The sequence below is a fragment of the Suncus etruscus genome, chromosome 4 (assembly GCF_024139225.1).
Source record: "Suncus etruscus isolate mSunEtr1 chromosome 4, mSunEtr1.pri.cur, whole genome shotgun sequence".
In the NCBI taxonomy this organism is placed as follows: Eukaryota; Metazoa; Chordata; class Mammalia; order Eulipotyphla; family Soricidae; genus Suncus; species Suncus etruscus.
In genome coordinates this window covers 10,763,509-10,781,824 of record NC_064851.1, presented here as the reverse complement: position 1 = coordinate 10,781,824, position 18,316 = coordinate 10,763,509, and the positions used below count along the sequence as shown (strand labels likewise).

Genomic DNA, 18,316 nt, shown 5'->3' with positions numbered 1-18,316 from the left:
TAAATTCAATGACACAAGGGCACACTTGGAAGTCGACCTAAGAGTCTGGCTAACGAGGAAGGCAAATAGGAGTACTAAGCATATTAGAACCGTAAGAGGTTCTAATTTCTATTTCTATTTCAGTGCAGTGAGTAAGGCTCAGCCCAGGTTCGATCCCTGGCACGCATAAGATCCCCTGAGCCCACCTAGAAGTGATCTCTCAGCATAGAGAGAGCCAGCAGTAAGCCCAGCGCATAGCTGGGGGTGGCCCAATCCTAACCTCAAACAGAAGATTCACTCCTGGAACACTGCAGACTGGCAATGAAAACAAGGCCTGGGCAGGTAGGGCACCTGCCTTGCACGCAAGCAACCTAAATTCAATCACAGGATTCTCAGAGTCACCAGAACATCACCAGGACTAATTCCTGAGTGTAGAGCCAGGAGTGAGTTCTGGGAACTGCCAGAATGTCCTTTCACCTCACCCCAAAAACAGAGTCAATGAAAGCACTCAAAGGCCCAGGGTTATATGCAGTGACCTGGGGATCCAGCTTGGCCATACCAGAGATGGCCTTCCAGCTACTCCCTAGCTCAAAGGCACAGACGTGAGGGACAGAGAGAGAGCACAAGGCCAAAGTCCAGGTGACCCTCTGGGAAGGGGGTCACCCTGGTGGGCATTCCCACGGCAGAATGATTCCTTACTGCTACCTTCTCCCCCACTCTTTCTGGCTTGTGAGTGGGAGATTCCGTGCCCTCTGGCTCACAACCCTTCTGGGAGGAGACAGGAAACGGGAAGTGAACAGCCATACCGGCTTCCTCAGGCTTCCTCTGTACAAGTGGGGAAACCAAGAGAGACAGCCATGGAGAACGGGCTCAGAAAAGGTGGGGGAGGAGGAGAGACTCTTCTCCGAGTCCCCAACCCAACACTCTACTTAAAAGATTCTCAGCCCAGAGCAGGGCACAGATCTGCCCTCCATGCCCAGTGAGAGAACAAGAGAGAGTTGGGTTTCAGACAGTAGCCAGCACACACGTTTTTAAGAACCCCCTCACACAATGGTCACAGACGAACCAACACTGACCTTTGTTGTTGCTGCTTTTTCAGGCAATTTCCTGCCAACACCTCAGTGGCGAGTAGACAAAAGAAGATCCAGGATATTTCTGCAGGAAAAGTTGAGAGAGAAAGAGAAAGAGAGAGAGAGAGTGCATCACTTTGAGTGGAGCTGTTCTAAAGTGGTTTCTGTCTAGTAATCATCTCTTTTTTGAAGCAGCAATCTCCCATTCAGTTAACAGTTAATAGAAGGAAAGAGCTAGAAAGGTCTAGAAATTCATTCCGGCCAATGTCCAGCTCCCACTGAGTGGGGGTGCAGGAGGGGGTTACCTAATGCACACTGAGCAAGTTGGACAGCCAAGCTCTATTAATTACGCTTGCTCCAAGCAGGTCGAGAAGTGACACTTTCTGTCACTACTTGTTTGCTAACCATAGGCTAACCAAGGACTTAAGTAATTTTTGTTTGCTTTTGGGCCACACTTGGTGATACTCTGGGGTTACTCTTGGCTCTGCACGCAGAAATCATCACTCCTGTTGGTGCACAGGGGACCATATGGGATGCCAGAGATCAAAGCCAGGTTAGTCATGTGCAAAGCAAGCCCTTACCTGCCCCGCTATCTCTCCAGCCCCAGCATGTGTAATTTTGATTATTTGCAAATTTGACTAAATATAAAAACATTATATTTATGCATATGTTTATATAAACGCAGCTTGAGCCAGAGAAACAATACAGGGTTAAAGCACTTGCTTGCCACAAATCCAGTTCTAACCTGTCACCACTGGGATCATTCCTGAGCACAGAGCCAGAAATAACTCCTGACCAATGCTAGGTGTAGTCCCTACAAATTGACAAACGAAAAATACAACTTTGTGGGGAGTGTAGAGAGACAAAACAATGAATAAAGCATTTGCCTTGCATGTAACCAACCCTAACAGAATCCCTGGTACTGTATATGGCCTAACACACCCCACCAGGAGTGATCCTTGGGTGCAAGTCTGGAGTCTAAACTCATGCCTCCCCCGTAAAATAAAAAGTTTTAACCTTCAGGGGCCGGAGTGATAGCACAGTGGTAGGGCGTTTGCCTTGCATGCTGCTGACCTGAGACAAATCCAGGTTGGATCCCTGACATCCCATATGGTTCCCTGAGCCTGCCAGAAGCAATTTCTGAGTGCAGAGTCAGGAGGAACCCCAAGTACAGTAAAAAAAAAAAAAACTTGGGTGCAAATAACTCTGGAGTGAGAGAGAGAGAACAAGAGTGGTGTGGGCAGAGTAGTTAACTTGGGGTGTGAAAATAAATGCAGGAAACAATTGACTCTGAGGGGAAACAGTCACAGAGAGAGACAGGCCTGTGGACAAATAATACTTGGGGCTGGATGTCGGAGCGATAGCACAGCGATAAGGCGTTTGCCTTGCACACGGCCAATACAGGACAAATCCTGGTTCAAATCCCAGCATCTCATATGGTCCCCCGAGGCTGCCAGGAGTGACTTCTGAGCGCAGAGCCAAGAGTAACCTGAGCACTGCCGGGTGTGACCCAAAAACCATATAGCACAGCAGCATTTGCCTTGCAAGCAGCCAATCCAGGACCTAAGGTAGTTGGTTCGAATCCCAGCGTCCCATATGGTCCCCCGTGCCTGCCAGGAGCTATTTCTGAGCAGATAGCAGGAAAGGAGTGACCCCTGAACACTGCCGGGTGTGGCCCAAAAACCAAAAACCAAAAAAAAAAAAAAAAAAAGACCAAAAACCATATATATTCTTGGGGCTTCTTGAAGGTGCAGGATTCATGGCAGCCGGGGAACTTCAGGAGTCCATCTCTGAGCTGTCCTAAGCTTCTCAGCATTTTGGCCTGGGCCAGGGGAGAGGCTATGGGAGCTGATGGCCTGGAGGGCTGCCAATCTGCTCTTGTTGACGGCCATCCCTGGGGACAGTGATTGGCACTAGCTGTTAACAACCAGTTCAGCAACCTTCCTTAAGGCCAAGTTTGCTTCTAAGCAGTTTCACAAATGATCCGAGATCCCACTTCCTTTTTTAGGTTTGTGTTTGGTTTGCTAGCTGGGCTGTGGTCAGGGCTTACTCCTAGCTCAGCACACAAGGAATCACTCCTAGTGGGGCTTGGGAGATGCTGGGGATGGAAGCTGGGTCCAGTCACACGCAAGGCCAGTGCCCTACTCAAAGGACTATCACTCTAGCCTCAGCTGATCTCTCTTTTTTTTTGGTTTTGGGCCACACCCGGTAACACTCCTGACTATGCACTCAGAAATTGCTCCTGGCTTGGGGGACCATATGGGATGCCGGGGGATCAAATCGCAGTCCATCCTAGGTTAGCACATGCAAGGCAAATGCCCTACCGCTTGCACCACTGCTTCGGCCCCTCAGACCTCCTTTTAACACTGTGCGCAAAAGTCAAATCAATATGGATTAAAGGCCTTGATATTAGACCTGATGTCACAGGGTACATACAGGAAAACATAGGAGGAATACTCCATGACATTGAAGCTAAAGGCATCTTCATGATTGAAACACCAATAACCAAACAAGTGGAAGCAAAAACAAACAAACAAACAAACAAAAAAAGGCTAGGGGACTATATTAAACTGAGAAGCTTCTGCAAATCAAAGGAAATGGTGGGCTGGAAAGATAGCACAGTAGTAGGGCATTTGCCTTGCACGCAGCAGATCCAGGAGGAATGGTGGTTTGAATCCCGGCATCCCATATGGTCCCCCTGTGCCTGCCAGGAGTGATTTCTGAGCACCGCTGGGGTGACCCAAAAACCAAAAACCAAGAATAAAAAAGAAATGGTAACCAGAATACAAAGACTGTCACAAATTGGGAAAAATTTTTCACCCTATACCTATCTGGTAAGGGGTTAATATCTTGGGACCGGCGAGGTGGTGCTAGAGGTAAGGTGTCTGCCTTGCCAGCGCTAGCCTAGGGTGAACAGCGGTTCGATCCCCCTGTGTCCCATATGGTCCCCCAAGCCAGGGGTGACCTCTGAGCGCATAGCCAGGAGTAAACCCTGAGCGTCACCGGGTGTGGCCAAAAAAAAAAAAAAAAAAAAAAAAAAAAATATATATATATATATATATATATATATATATAAAAGGCACTAATAACTAACCCCATCCAAAAATAGGGAGAAGAGATAAATAGAAAATTCCTCAAAGGAGCCCGGAGAGATAGCACAGCGGTGTTTGCCTTGCAAGCAGCCGATCCAGGACCAAAGGTGGTTGGTTCGAATCCCGGTGTCCCATATGGTCCCCTGTGCCTGCCAGGAGCTATTTCTGAGCAGACAGCCAGGAGTAACCCCTGAGCATTGCCGGGTGTGGCTCAAAAACCAAAAAAAAAAAAAAAAAGAAAAAAGAAAATTCCTCAAAGAAGAAATACAGATGGCCAAAAGGCACATGAAAAAAATGATCCACAGCATTAATCATCAGAGAGATATAAATCAAATCAATGAGATATCTCACATCAGAGATACTGGCACACATCAAAAAGAACAAGAAAAACCAGTGCTGGCATGACGAAGGGAGAAAGGAAAGAGACTCTCATTCACTGCTGGAGGGAATGCAGACTGGTTGTCTTTTTGGAAAACAATATGGACAGTCCTTACGAAACTAGAAATTTTGAGTTTCCATATGACCAAGAAATAATGTTCCTGGAAATATACGTTAGTGACCCAAAAACAGAGCAGAAAAGGCAGCTGCATTCCAATATTCATTGCAGCACTGTTCACAATAGACAGAATCTGGAAACAACCTAAGTGCCAAGAACAGATGAGTAGTTAAAGAAACTGTGGTACATCTACACAATGAAATACTATGCAGCTGTTAGGCAAAATGAAGCCATGAAATTTGCTTTGACATGGATGATATGGAGAGAATAATGCTGAGTCAAATGAATCAAAGACATAAAATGATAGCACTCATTTGTCGAATGTAGAAAAAAAAAGATAAAAATGGTAATAATACCCAAAAATGATTAAGAAGAGGGTAAGGAGGGGCCGGAGAGATAGCACAGCAGTAGGGCGTTTGATTTCTGATCGGAGAGCCAAGAGTAACCCTTGAGCACCACCAGGTGTGAGCCAAAAACAAAACAAAAAGGTAGGGTAAGGAGGACCAAGTCCATGGTACGAAGCTTGCCACAAAGTGGGAGGTACAGTTAGGACAGAGTAGGGACCACTATGACAGCAATACTTGGAAATGATCACTCTGGACAAGAACTGGGTGCTGAAAGGAGGTCATGATAGGCGTGATACTCCTTCAGTAACTATACTGCAAACCACAGTGTCTAAAGGGAAATAAAGGGTGAAGGTGTGTGTGTGTGTGTGTGTGTGAGAGAGAGAGAGAGAGAGAGAGAGAGAGAGAGAGGGAAAGAGAGAGGGAGAGAGAGAGGGAGAGAGAAAGAGAGAGGGAGAGAGGGAGAGAGGAAGAGAGAGAGAGAGAGAGAGAGAGAGAGGAGAGAGAGAGAGAGAGAGAAGAAAATAATGCCTGCCATAGAGGCAGGCAGAGGGGTGGGAGAGTATATAGAGGGAAACTAGAGATGCTGCAGGTGGGAAAAGTGCATTGGTGAAGGGTGCTGTACACTGAATAACTGAAACTCACCCATGTATAACTTTGGAACTGTGTATCTCATGGTGAATCAATTTAAAAAATTATTAATTAAAACTCGGGGCCGGAGAGATAGCAAGGAGGTAAGGTGTTTGCCTTTCATGCAGAAGGTCATCGGTTTGAATCCCAGCGTCCCATATGGTTCCCTGTGCCTGCCAGGAGCAATTTCTGAGCATGAAGCCAGGAGTAACCCCTGAGTACTGCAGGGTGTGACCCAAAAACCACAAAAAAAAAAAAAAAAAAAGACACCCCCCCCCCATGGAACCAGAGCAATAGCACAGCCACAGCCAGTAGGGCATTTGCCATGCATGCTGCTGACCTGGGTTTAATCCCAGGTGTAGGAACTCATCCCTAAGTCTGCTCCTGTCCCTTAAAGGTTGATGGCTTCAGGTATAAGCTGTCCCCCCTGTAACTGCCTCTGGAGGGCAATTGGGAATGGGCTATGCAAAGCCAGACCCACCTGTTGGTGGAGGAAGCCTGTCTTCTACCTGCCAGCCATAGTAAATCAGGTCCAGAGAGAGCCTACCTCCCTGCCTGACTGCTTAGCCACGTTCCTGCTATTGCTGTTGCTCCTATGCTTCAGGATTGTATGGTAGCTTATTTGTTCTCGTTCTCTCTCTCCCTCTCTCTCTCTCTCCCTCTCTCTCTCCCTCTCTCTCTCCCTCTCTCTCTCCCTCTCTCTCTCCCTCTCTCTCTCCCTCTCTCTCCTCTCTCCCTCTCTCTCCCTCTTTCTCTCTCTCCTCTCTCCCTCTCTCTCTCCCTCTCTCCTCTCTCTCTCTCTCTCTCTCTCTCTCCCTCTCTCTCTCATTAAATGTTTAGTTGTTTAGCTGTGGATAACACTACCTCTGACCCTTTTACCCATGGATTGCTTAGTCCAACCACCTGGCATCCCATATGGTCCCCAAGCCTGCCAGGTGTGATTCCTGAGTGCAGAGCCAGAAGTAAGCCTTGAGAACTGCTGAGTGTGGCCCAAACACAGGAAAAAATGAAAGGACCTCGCAAGTTTGAGAGCCCAGATCTGTGGGAGATGGGTCACTTGCCTTGTGCTGGCACCATGCCTTGTGCAATTCAGGCAACAAACTGATTCCAAGGGCCACGACTAAACTTTGGCACAAATCCCACTGAGAATTGCAACAGAAGTGTGTGAGCACAACCAATGTGAGACAGCCACCCCCTCCTACCAGTCTCCCTGACCCCCAACCCCAACCCCAATAATCACTACAGCAACAATTAAAGAAGCCAAGGAGGGAAAACTAAAAACAGAAGCCAAAGCACAGGATCCAGAATATGGTTTAAATGGAGGAGCACAGGGGACTGGGGAGAGTCCAGCAGGCAGGACAAGGGGCTTGTCTAGCATACAGGCAGCCCAGGTTTATTCCCCAGTATCCCATACTGTCCATGGAGCCAGGAGCAACCTGAGTGCCACTGGGTGTGGCCCAAAAACAAAACAAACAAATAAACCCACACCCATCAATGTTCAGAGGTTACTCCAGGCTCCGCTGTGCTCAGACCCAAAAACAATCTAGGGATATGCCCCACCCCAACAATCTAGCCATTTGTCCCCCGATCTGTCCATTCCTTTCTCTCTGTTTCCCTCCATGTAGCCCCCTCATGGGCCCAAGTGAACTATCCACAGACCCAGGACTTTCTCAGAACTTTTTCTGGAGGTGGACCTGTCTTCAGTGAAAACACAGGCCTTCAAAGTTTGCCTCCAGGGCCTGGAGAGATAATCCAGCAAATAAGGCACTAGCCTCGCAGGCAGCTGACCAGGTTCAATCCCTGCCCTCCCATATGGTCCCCTGGGCACCCTCAGGAATGATTCCTGAGCACAGAGCCAAGAGTACCTGCTGGCTGTGACCCCAAAACATAAACAAAACCAAATAAAGTTTGCTTTCAAGGTGGCAGGAAGTGTTCCTCACATCAGGGAATGCCTGTATCCCAGTTCCAACCCTCTGGACTGGCTCCAAACACTGGCCACTCATCTGTGACCTTGAACTCTCACTTTCAAAGTTTCTCCCTCTCCTTTTCCTTCACCTGGAAAGCTCTCGAGAACTAGGACTGGAACGTCAGAACACACACCCACTCTCACTAAGCAGCCAAGAGTCTGTGGCATTTTCTGAGAACTACCCAAGGCCAAGGCCAAGGCCAGATGCCAGAAGAGTAGAGAAAGAGGAGAGAGAGAGAAGAGAGAGAGAGAGAGAGAGACAGAGACAGAGACAGAGACAGAGACAAAGAGAGAGAAGAGAGAGAAGAGAGAGAAGAGAGAGGGGGGAGGAATGGCTGGGTAGTTGAGAGCAATTTCACCTCCAGGAAAAAAAGGCTTTCTGGGCATGAAGGTGGGGGGTGGCGTGGACCATGATCCATGAAGGAGGCCAGATATGGAAAAACTTGAAAGAGGGGAGTAGGAAACAGGGCCAGCATGCCAGAAGGAAAAGGAATCATGCCCACTACCAGGCATGGAAGGAGTGAGCAAAGCATGCTAGGAACTGGAGTCAGTGTGAGTGAAACCATGGCTGAAAACGAGACAGAGAGGAGTTGGAGATGATATGGAGCAGCCCATGTGCCGGAGAGGTAGCATAGCAGTGGGGCATTTACTTTGCATGTGGCTGATCCAGGACGGACTTGGGTTTGATTCCCAGCATCCCATATGGTCCCTCGAGCCTGCCAGAAACAATTTCTGTGTGCAGAGCCAGGAGTAACCCCTGAGCGGCCACCGGATGTGACCCCCCCAAAAAAAAGGCTGGAACAGCCAATTGGGACAGACAGGAAGGATGCTAAGTGCAGACTAAGGTAGTTGGATTAGACTCATTCATTCTTGGTGAGTCAATGGGGGATGACAACCCTCAGCAGGCCAGGGCCTCAGTGGCGAAAGGAAAGAGGTCTTACCCTCACTTGTCTGAGCATATTAGTCTAGTCTCTTCAGCTCAGTTATAAATAACACCCACCATTGACTGCACACCTGCTGTGTACAGGGCCCTAAATTATGTGTTTCCTATACATTATCTCATCATTGCTCCTCCCAGCAGCTCCAGAGTTTGGTGGAGTTAACCTCCTTCTTTCTGCCAGCAGGAAGCGGAGGCTGAAATGGGGGGAAGGCCTCTGCCCAGGGTCTTACCCTTAACCATCCGGCCGGCCAACAGATGGGGACCCACACTCCAGCCAGTTTACCCCCAGTCTTGGGGAACCCCATCAAAACCAGACGCTTCAGAGCACTGTTGACCAGGGAAAACAGGTCTGAGGAGTTAATAAATACAATCCAGGACATTAAATTGAATGAAGGTTGCTTAAAGGGTACAGGGGAAGATGCTTCTCACAGAGTCAGATCTGACATTTACAGTCAGCCAGGTGGGAAACTTTCTGGTGTGATTTACCAAAAAAAACCCATGATAAAAGATGAAAAACAAACAGACAAACAAAAAAAAGAAGCTCACTTTTTCATTAGTGGACTGGCAGCTATGATTATCTTGTTCAGATAATTATCAAAGGCTCAAAGACACCCCGGGGGCTGGAGCAGTGCTGCCAGCCATAGGGCGTTTGCCTTACATGCTCTAACCTAGGACCAACTGTGATTCAGGCTCCCAGTGATTCAGTCTCCCGGCATCCCATCTGGTCCCCCAAGCCAGGAGCAATTTCTGAGCACATAGCCAGGAGTAACCCTTGAGCATCACCGGTTGTGGCCCAAAAAGATAGATGATAGATAGATAGATAGATAGATAGATAGATAGATAGATAGATAGATAGATAGATAGATAGATAGATAGATGACACCAAGATAGATAGATAGATAGATAGATAGATAGATAGATAGATAGATAGATAGATAGATAGATAGATAGAGAAATAGATAGAGAAATAGATAGAGAAATAGATAGATGATAGATAGATAGATAGATAGATAGATAGATAGATAGATAGATAGATAGATAGATAGATAGATAGATAGATAGATAGATAAATGACACCCTGGATAGATAGATAGAGAAATAGATAGAGAAATAGATAGATGATAGATAGATGATAGATAGATAGATAGATAGATAGATAGATAGATAGATAGATAGATAGATAGATAGATAAATGACACCCTGGGGGCCTAAGAGATAGTACTGTGGGTAAAGAATTGCCTTGCCGGGCCAGAAAGATAGCATGGAGGTAAGGCTTTTGCCTAGCATGCAGAAGGACTGTGGTTTGAATCCCAGCATCCCATATGGTCCCCAGGCCTGCCAGGAGCAATTTCTGAGCACAGAGCCAGGAGTAAGCCCTGAGCACTGCCAGATGTGACCCAAAAACCAAAAAAAAAAAAAAAAAAAAAAAAAAAATTCCTTGCATGTGACCAACCCGGGGTTCATTCCCTGGCATTCCATACAGTCCCCAAAGCACCTCCAGGAGTGTTTCCTGAGTGTGGTAACCCCTGAGCACAGACAGATATGGTCCAAAAAAAAAAAATTTTTAAATTTAAATGTAAAAGATACCCTGAAAACATTTTAATACAAAGCAGAGGTTAGGGGTGGTCTTACACACAGCTCACCAGCTTCCATTTCCAGCACCTCATATGGTCTCCTGAGACCTGCCAGGAGTGATCCCTGAGTAAAAGCCAGGAGTAAGCCCTGAGCATCATGGGATATGGTGCATAAAAAAAGAAAGAAAAAAGAAAGGAGGGGCCAGAATGATTGTACAAATGGGTAGGGTACTTGTCTTGCATACAACAGATCTGGGTTTGTTACCAGCATCCATATGACCCCCTGAGCAGTGGCAGGAGTCATCCCGGAGTGCGAGCCAGGAGTAAGCCCTGAACACTGCTGGGTGTGTGTGAGGGGGGGGGGGGGGGGACCGGGACGGGACAGAAAGCAAAAGCAAAAGATAAAAAGAAAAGGAGGCAACTTGCCCAGAAAGGCACAAATGGGTAGTGCCAGTTAAGACTCAGTATAGGGGTGGGAGGGATAGCATGACAGTTAGGCGTTTATGGGCCGAAGTGGTGGCGCTAGAGGTAAGGCATCTGCCTTGCAAGTGCTAGCCTAGGACGAACTGCAGTTCGATCCCCCGGAGTCCCATATGGTCCCTCCAAGCCAGGACGATTCTTCAGCTCAGAGCGTCAATGGGTGTGATCCAAAAAACAAAGAAAACAAAACAGACAGGCATTTACCTTGTACATGGCTGACCTGGGACAGACTCAAGTTTGACCCCCAGCATCCCATATGGTCCCCCAAGCCTATCAGGAGCAATTTCTGAGCGCAGAGCCAGAAGTAATCCCTGAGCACCACCGGGTGTGGCCCAAAAACTAAAACAAACGAACAAACAAAAAGAATGGTAGCCTGGAGAAAAGAAAGCAGACACAGTGCAGAGGGCTTAGAAGTCACAGTTCAAGTTCTGTTTCTTCCATTTAATGAGCTCTGTGACCTCATAGAAGTCACTTCTCTCTGAGCTTCCTTTTCCTACACTACAAGAAGACAACTTAAAACAACAAATACCAGAGCTAGAGCGATAGCACTATGATAGGGTGTTTGCCTTGTATGTGGCCCATCCGGGATGGACCCCGGTTTGATCCCTGGTGTTCCATATGGTCCTCTGAGCCTGCCAGGAGTAACTCCTGAGTGTCGCCGGGTATGGCCCAAATATCAAAAACCAAAAAAAAAAAAAAAAAAAAACTGGGGCAAGAGAGATAGATGCCTTGCAAGCGACCAACTCGGTTCGGTTTCCAGCACACCGTAAGATAGCCTGTGCCCTTTGCCTCAGGAGTGATCTCTGAATTCAGAGCCAGGGGTCAGCCCCGAATACCACTGGGTGAAGCCCCCAAACCAAAAGCTTTTGCAAAGTTAAGCATGAATCCAATAAAATTACAGACAGCTAAGGTGCTGAGTAAGAATATGGTCAATGGCAGATTATTTTATAAACACCACTTATTGCTCTTAATATTAAATATAGGCTCTAAAAGTCAGAGTAAAAACTGATTCAAGTGGACACCCACAAAAAGTCCGCTTCAGCCCTGCAGGTGACTGACCTGGAATCAAACCCAGCAACTGTATATAATACAGCCTCCCAGCGTTAAGAGGAGGAACCCAAGGACAGAGCCAGGAGGAAGCCCTGACCCCCAAGAACCACGCACGTGCACGCACGCGCGCGCACACACACACACACACACACACACACACACACACACACACACACACACACGCCCCTTCAGAGAAGACCTCACTTCATTCTAGTCTACAACACTGCTGCTCAAAGTCTTACCCAAGACTGATCTGCAGTGAGAATGTAGATCAAAGGACCATTTGTGGAGTTTTGGTTTTTTATTTTTTTGTTTGTTGGTTTGGTTTTGGGTCACACCCAACAGCTCTCGGGGTTTATTCCTGACTGCATTCAGAAGTTTCTACTGGTGGGCTCGGGGGACCATATGGGATCAGGGGGATCGAACCCCGTCCATCCCGGGTCAGCAGTGTACAAGGCAAACAAACGCCCTACCACTGTGCTATCACTCAGGCCCCTCCTTTGTGGATTTTTGGGTTTTGGTTTTATGCGATACCCAGCGATGCTCAGAAATTACCCCTGGTTCTGCATTCAGAAATCTCTCCTGGCCATGCTCTGGAGGAGCATATGGGATGCCAGGGATGGAACCCGGGTTGGCCTTCCCCACTGTGCTATGATAGCTGTACTATAGCTCTGGCCCCTTTGTATCTTATGTCTTTTATTTATTTATTTATTTTTTTGGTTTTTGGGTCATACCAGGCAGTGCTCAGGAGTTACTGCTGGCTCTGTGCTCAGAAATCGCTTCTGGCAGGCTCAGAGAACCATATGGGATGCCAGGATTTGAGCCACTGTCCTTCTGCATGCAAGGCAAACTCCTTACCTCCATGCTATCTCTCCGGCCCCTGTATCTTATATCTTTTTTTTTTTTTCTTTTTTTTTTGGTTTTTGGGCCACACCCGGCGGCACTCAAGGGTTATCCTGGCTATCTGCTCAGAAATAGCTCCTGGCAGGCACGGGGGACCATCTGGGACACCGGGATTCGAACTAACCACCTTGGGTCCTGGATCGGCTGCTTGCAAGGCAAACACCGCTGTGCTATCTCTCCGGCCCCTGTATCTTATATCTTAACCCATCTCTGTCCCCTTCGCTTGGTCACTCCAGCCCGCAGCTCAGCTGCATGGGCCCGGGCCAGGCGCAGACGCAAGCAAGATCGGAAGCCGTGTGAACGTCTGTCTCCCCGGCTACATTCCTCGGCTAAATATAAATGATTTGTCCGGGCCATTGTTTGCAATGATCCATAATAATAACTCTCTCCCCCTCCCCACGACGTACAGAGACAAGCCGGTCCCCACATCTTTACAGCAGATCATACATACATACAAGACATTCTTGAAGGTTATTTTTAGTAGAGAGAGGGAAGCATGGCAGATAGGGATCAGGGCATAAGTCCTCCATGTGCAGGGCTGGTCCAGGAAAGCTTCCTGGAGGAGGAAATACCTGAGTGGCCGCAAAGAGGGGCACAGCTGCAGGCCAGAGGAAAGAACCTTTCCCCCCTGTCCTGAATTTGGTTCTCTGCAAAGTGAGGTGACTGCTGCCCCACTTCTATATCTCCTTTCTTGGGGTTTTCTGTTGTTGTTTCTGTTTTATTTTGGTTTTTGGTTTTTGGGTCACACCCGGCATCACTCAGGGGTTCCTCCTGGCTCTATGCTCAGAAATCGCTCCTGGCAGGCTCGGGGGACCATTTGGGATGCTGGGATTTGAACCACTGTCCTTCTGCATGCAAGGCAAAAAGCCTTACCTCCATGCTATCTTTCTGGCCCTGGTTTTTTTTTTTTTTTTTTTTGGTTTTTGGGTCACACCTGGCAGTGCTCAGGGGTTATTCCTGGCTCCAGGCTCAGAAATTGCTCCTGGCAGGCACAGGGGACCATATGGGACGCCAGGATTCGAACCGATGACCTCCTGCATGAAAGGCAAACGCCTTACCTCCATGCTATCTCTCCGGCCCAGCCCTGGTTTTTTTTTTTTGTTTTTTTTTTTTCTTATTTTTAGGGTTTAGAGAGGAGAAACCCTTAAAAAAAGGTGTACAGAGAGGCTGTACTCTGTAGGACCATTGCTTTGAATTTCCCTAAACACTCCAGGTATTTGGGGGGAAATAAAGAAAGCAAATGACTTCTAGTTTCAAAGAGGCCCTACAAAGCTGTAGGTCTCAGGTAGGAGGCAGAGACGCAGATCTCCTACCAAGCTAGTTTCTTGTGAGCACTTTATTTATTTGTTTTGTTGGTTGGTTTGTTTGGTTTGGTTTGGGGGTCACACCCGACAGCACTCAGGGGTTTCTCCTGGCTCTGTGTTCAAAAATCACTCCTGGCAGGCACTCCTGGGGGACCCTATGGGATGCTGGGGATTCGAACCCCGGTCCTTCTGCATGCCAAGCCAACAAAAGCCCTCCCTCCAGGCTATCTCTCCGGGGCCCCCCACTTTATTTGCTTAAGCCCAACAAGAAAGTTTTCTCAAGTCCCCAAAACTGGGCTGCACAGAGGGAGGGAGGGAGAGAGGGCATGCCTGTCTCCCCGGCTGGCTGTCCACCCAGTGGCCCGAGAGGTGGCCTGGGGCCCTGGGGAGCTGCAGGCTGAAGCTCAAGCCTCACCCCAAGCCCCCCAAAGCCCCCCAGGCCGGGCCAGGCCAGCGCCCCCTTTGCAACTCCGGGACCCCCTGACAGCTCCTCCCAGGCCCTCCCGGGCAGCTCCCTAGCCAAGCATGGCAGAACTTATGCGACCCTCGGGCCCTAGGCTGGGCTGGGGCTGCCCACCGCCGTGCCTCCTACCCAAAGGCTGTCCCCGATCACTCACTCACTCCCCCGGCCCCGGGTTCGAGCCCCCCCCCCCAAGCCCTCCCAAAGGGGACCCCCCACCCCATGCCAGGGTTCGGAGCACCGTGACTCGCCTCATGCTCTCCCCGCGGAGCCCCACTCCCCGGCGCCCCGCAAAGCTCCAGACCCCCTCGCCCGGGCCCGCACTCACCCCAGCTCCGAGGAATGCGGGGTCCCGCTGCTCCAGCTCCCCGCGCTCCAACGCCGCCGCCGCCGCCGCCGCCGCCAGCGGAAATAGGGGGCGGGGCCGGGTGCTGCCAGGGCGAGGGGCGGGGCCTGGTTGTGGGCGTGGCTAGAGCTAGAGAGTAGCGGCGGGGCGGGGCTTATTTGGGCATGACGAGGCCGAGGGAGGGGCGGGGCCTACTGTGGGCGGGGCGGGGTTATAAAGAAGGGGCGGGGCGAGGCCTATCCGGGCACCGCGAGGCCGTAGGGAGGGGCGGGGCCTGCCTGAGGTTGTGGGCGGGGCTTTAGCGCAAGGGGCGGAGTGGGGCCTGTCCGCGAACGGCGACGGCACGGGGTGGGGCCTGTCTGTGGGCGGGGGCTAGGGAGCTGGGCGCGGGTTGTGGCCTGTCCGCGTAAGGCGAAGGCTCGCTCCGGAGCGCGCGAGGCGGGGCGAGAGCGCAGGGGGCGGGGCGAGGCTTCTCCTGGAATGGCGAAGCCGTGGGAAGGGGCGGGGCCTGTGTGTAGGCGGGCGGGGCGAGGGCGCCGGGGCCGGAGTGAGGCCTGTCCGGGAATGGCGAAGGCGCGGGGCGGGTTCTGCAGTGTGGGCGGGGCGAGGGCTCAAGGGGCGGGGCTAAGCCTATCCGGGCAAGGCGAGGCCGCAGGGAGGGGCGTGGCTTGTTGCATGGAGGCGTGGCGAGGGCTCAGGGGGCGGGGCCTCTCCGAAAACGGTGAGGTGTCGGGCGGGGGCGTGGCCTGCTATGTGGGCGGGGAATGGGCGTGGGCGTGGCCTATCCTGAAATGGCGAAGCCGTGGAGAGGGGCAGGTTCTGAACTATGGGCGGGGCTATGGCTTCGCCATTTCAGGATAGGCCACGCCCACGCCCATTCCCCGCCCACATAGCAGGCCTATCCGTCAATGGGGAGGCCGTGGGTGGGGCGGGGCCTTCTTGTGGGCTGGGCTAGGACTCGGGGCGTGGCCTATATGGGAATGGCGCGGCAGTGGGTAGGGGCGGAACCTATAGTGTGGGCGGGGCGAGAGCGCAGGGGCGGGGCCTATCAGTGAGTGTCGTGGAGTGGGCGTGGTCTTCTGGGGGCGTGGTTCCAGCCATCGCCTCTCTCCCTGGCCTCATGCAGACACAATCTTTGAGGAGTCCAGTAGACTAGACGTAGCCCCATCATCTGTCTCCTTACCTGCCCTCCCAACCTCACCAGCCCTGATCCCTGCAGTGGCTGTAGCAGCCCTTGGACGGCTGCATTTCACACTGTCCAGCTTGCAGGAAGGAAAGGGCATAGTGACACGGAGAGACAAGGTCTTGCTGAGGAAAGATTTCACTGTCAGACAACAAGTGACAGCCGGGTGTGCTGGCAACCATGGGGTGCAGAGCCAGCCAGGTCTGCGAGTGCAACCTCGCTTGGGTCCTAATGGGCTCGTTCTTCTCCAGACCTCCATACCTACGAGAGGACACTGCATAATACCAGCCCCAGAGCAGGGAGGATTGGGGAGCAGTCTTTGTTCATGGGAGGCCTGGTTTGAGCACTACTTAGTTCCTGGGAAGTATCCCTGAGTACCCAGCTGGATGTGACCCCCCCCCATCAAAATAATAATAATAATAATACATGGGGACAGAGAGATAGAACAGCGGTAGGGTGTTTGCCTTGCACGCAGCTGATTCAGAACAGATGGTGGTTCAACTCCTGGCATCCCATATGGTCCCCTGTGCCTGCCAGGAGCAATTTCTGAGAACAGCCAGGAGTAAACCCTGAGCACCACCAGTTGTGACCCCAAAAAATATTAATAATAATAAATAATAATAATAATAATAATCAAAAGTGCACTGTTTGCTCTGTGATGGAGACACATCAAATGATGGTTTTATTCTGCCTGTAAGCAAGGAAGCTGTGACTGGAGAGATGATATGGCCAACTCAGGTTCAATCTCTGGCACTGCAGAGTGGAGCCCGGCATCCCTTATGGTGTTGGGGCCCACCAGGAGTGATTTCTGAATGCAAGGCCAGGGATAACCTGGGGTAATGCTAGTTGTGATCCAAAACTAAGAACAACCCCCTCCCATTTTGTTGTTGTTTTGCCTTTTTTTTTTTTTTTGGTCTTTTTAGGGCTTCATCTGGTGGTATCCAGGGCTTATTCCTAATTCTGTACTCTGAGGAGTCGGGAGCTCAGGACACCATAGGTACCAGGGATCAAACTCAGGTTGGCTGCTTGCCTGCTTGCCTGCTTGCAAAGCAAATTCCTAACCTGCTGTACAAGCTCTCTGACCATCTTTTTTTTTTTTTTTTTTGTCTCACCCAGCAGCATTAGGGGTTACTCCTGGTTCTACGCTCAGAAATCACTCCTGGCAGGCTCGGGGGACCAAATGAGATGCCAGGACTCGAACCACTATCCTTCAGCATGCAAGGCAAACACCCTACATCCATGCTATCTCTCCGGCCCCTCTGACCATCTTTTAAAAATATTATTGTTTTGGGGTCAGAGAGATAGCATGGAGATAGAGCATTTGCCTTGCATGCAGAAGGACGGTTTTTTGAATCCCGGCATCCCATATGGTTCCCTGAGCCTGCCAGGAGTGATTTCTGAGCATAGAGCCAAGAGGAACCCCTGAGTGCTGCCAAGTGTGACCCGAAAACCAAAAACAAATATACATAACGTTAGTATCACATAAGTTGGTATTGGGGCCAGAGAGATATCATGGAGGTAAGGCATTTGCCTTTCATGCAGAGGAAAGGTGGTTCGAATCCCGGCATCCCATATGGTCCCCTGTGCCTGCCAGGGGGCGATTTCTGAGCATAGAGCCAGGAGTAACCCCTGAGCGCTGCTTGATGTGACCCAAAAACAAAAACAAAAAAAAAGTTGGTATATAACCCCCCCCACTGTTCAATTTGACTAATTTAAAAAAAAATATTGTTTTAAAGAAATAGGACTGGAGGAAGAATACAGTGGGTAAGACACTTGCTTTGCTGTAGTCAATCTAAATTCAGTCTCCAGAATCACACAGGATTTCCCCAAAGCATCTCTAGGAATGGTTCCTGAACACAGAGCCAAAAGTAAGCCCTAAGTGCCAGTGGGTGCAGTCAAACAGAAATGAAGCTCCAAGGGGCCAGAGCGATAGCACAGTAGTAGGATGTTTGCCTTGCACGTGGCTGACACAGGACAGACCTGGGTTCAATCCCCAGCGTCCTATTTGGTCCCCCAAGCCAAGAGTGATTTCTGAGCTCATAGTGTCAGCGGGTGTGGCCAAAAACAAAACAAAACAAACAAACAAACAAAATGAATCAGAATCCTGAGGCTCTGGGTGAGTTTTTATTTGGGACATTTGGAAAACACTGAGATGGAAAATAACTACCATCTCGGTGAAAGGACCATATCCAGGTTCTCAGGAAACATCCCATTTTCTCCTCTTAATAGTTTCCTTCCCACCCCACCCCACCCTCCCACTCCCCACCCCCCTTTTGCTTGCTTGTTTTTGCCTTTCAGCCACAGCCAGCTGGGCTAACTCCTGGCTCTGCACTCAGAATTATTCCTGGCTGGCTCAGGGGATCATATGGAATGCTAGAAATTGAACCCAGGTCAAACGCGTGCAAAGCAAACACCATACCCTTTATGCTATCGTTCGGCTCCAATATCCCTCTTCCACTGGCAAAATATCTGGGTGGGACAATGAATTGATACATGACT

General features: G+C 49.9%; 1 long non-coding RNA gene across 1 annotated transcript in view; it reads right to left on the bottom strand.

The window, feature by feature from the left end:
* The window catches only part of LOC126006682 (uncharacterized), a 105,161-nt gene extending 90,492 nt beyond the window's left edge, over positions 1 to 14,669 (bottom strand). Inside the window, exons 1-2 of the long non-coding RNA XR_007494873.1 lie at positions 14,617 to 14,669; positions 1,056 to 1,134 (exon numbers count right to left, since the gene is read on the bottom strand). This is a non-coding gene — a long non-coding RNA (uncharacterized LOC126006682). The remainder of the gene's footprint in view (positions 1 to 1,055; positions 1,135 to 14,616) is intronic.
* Between the last annotated feature and the right edge of the window lie 3,647 nt (positions 14,670 to 18,316).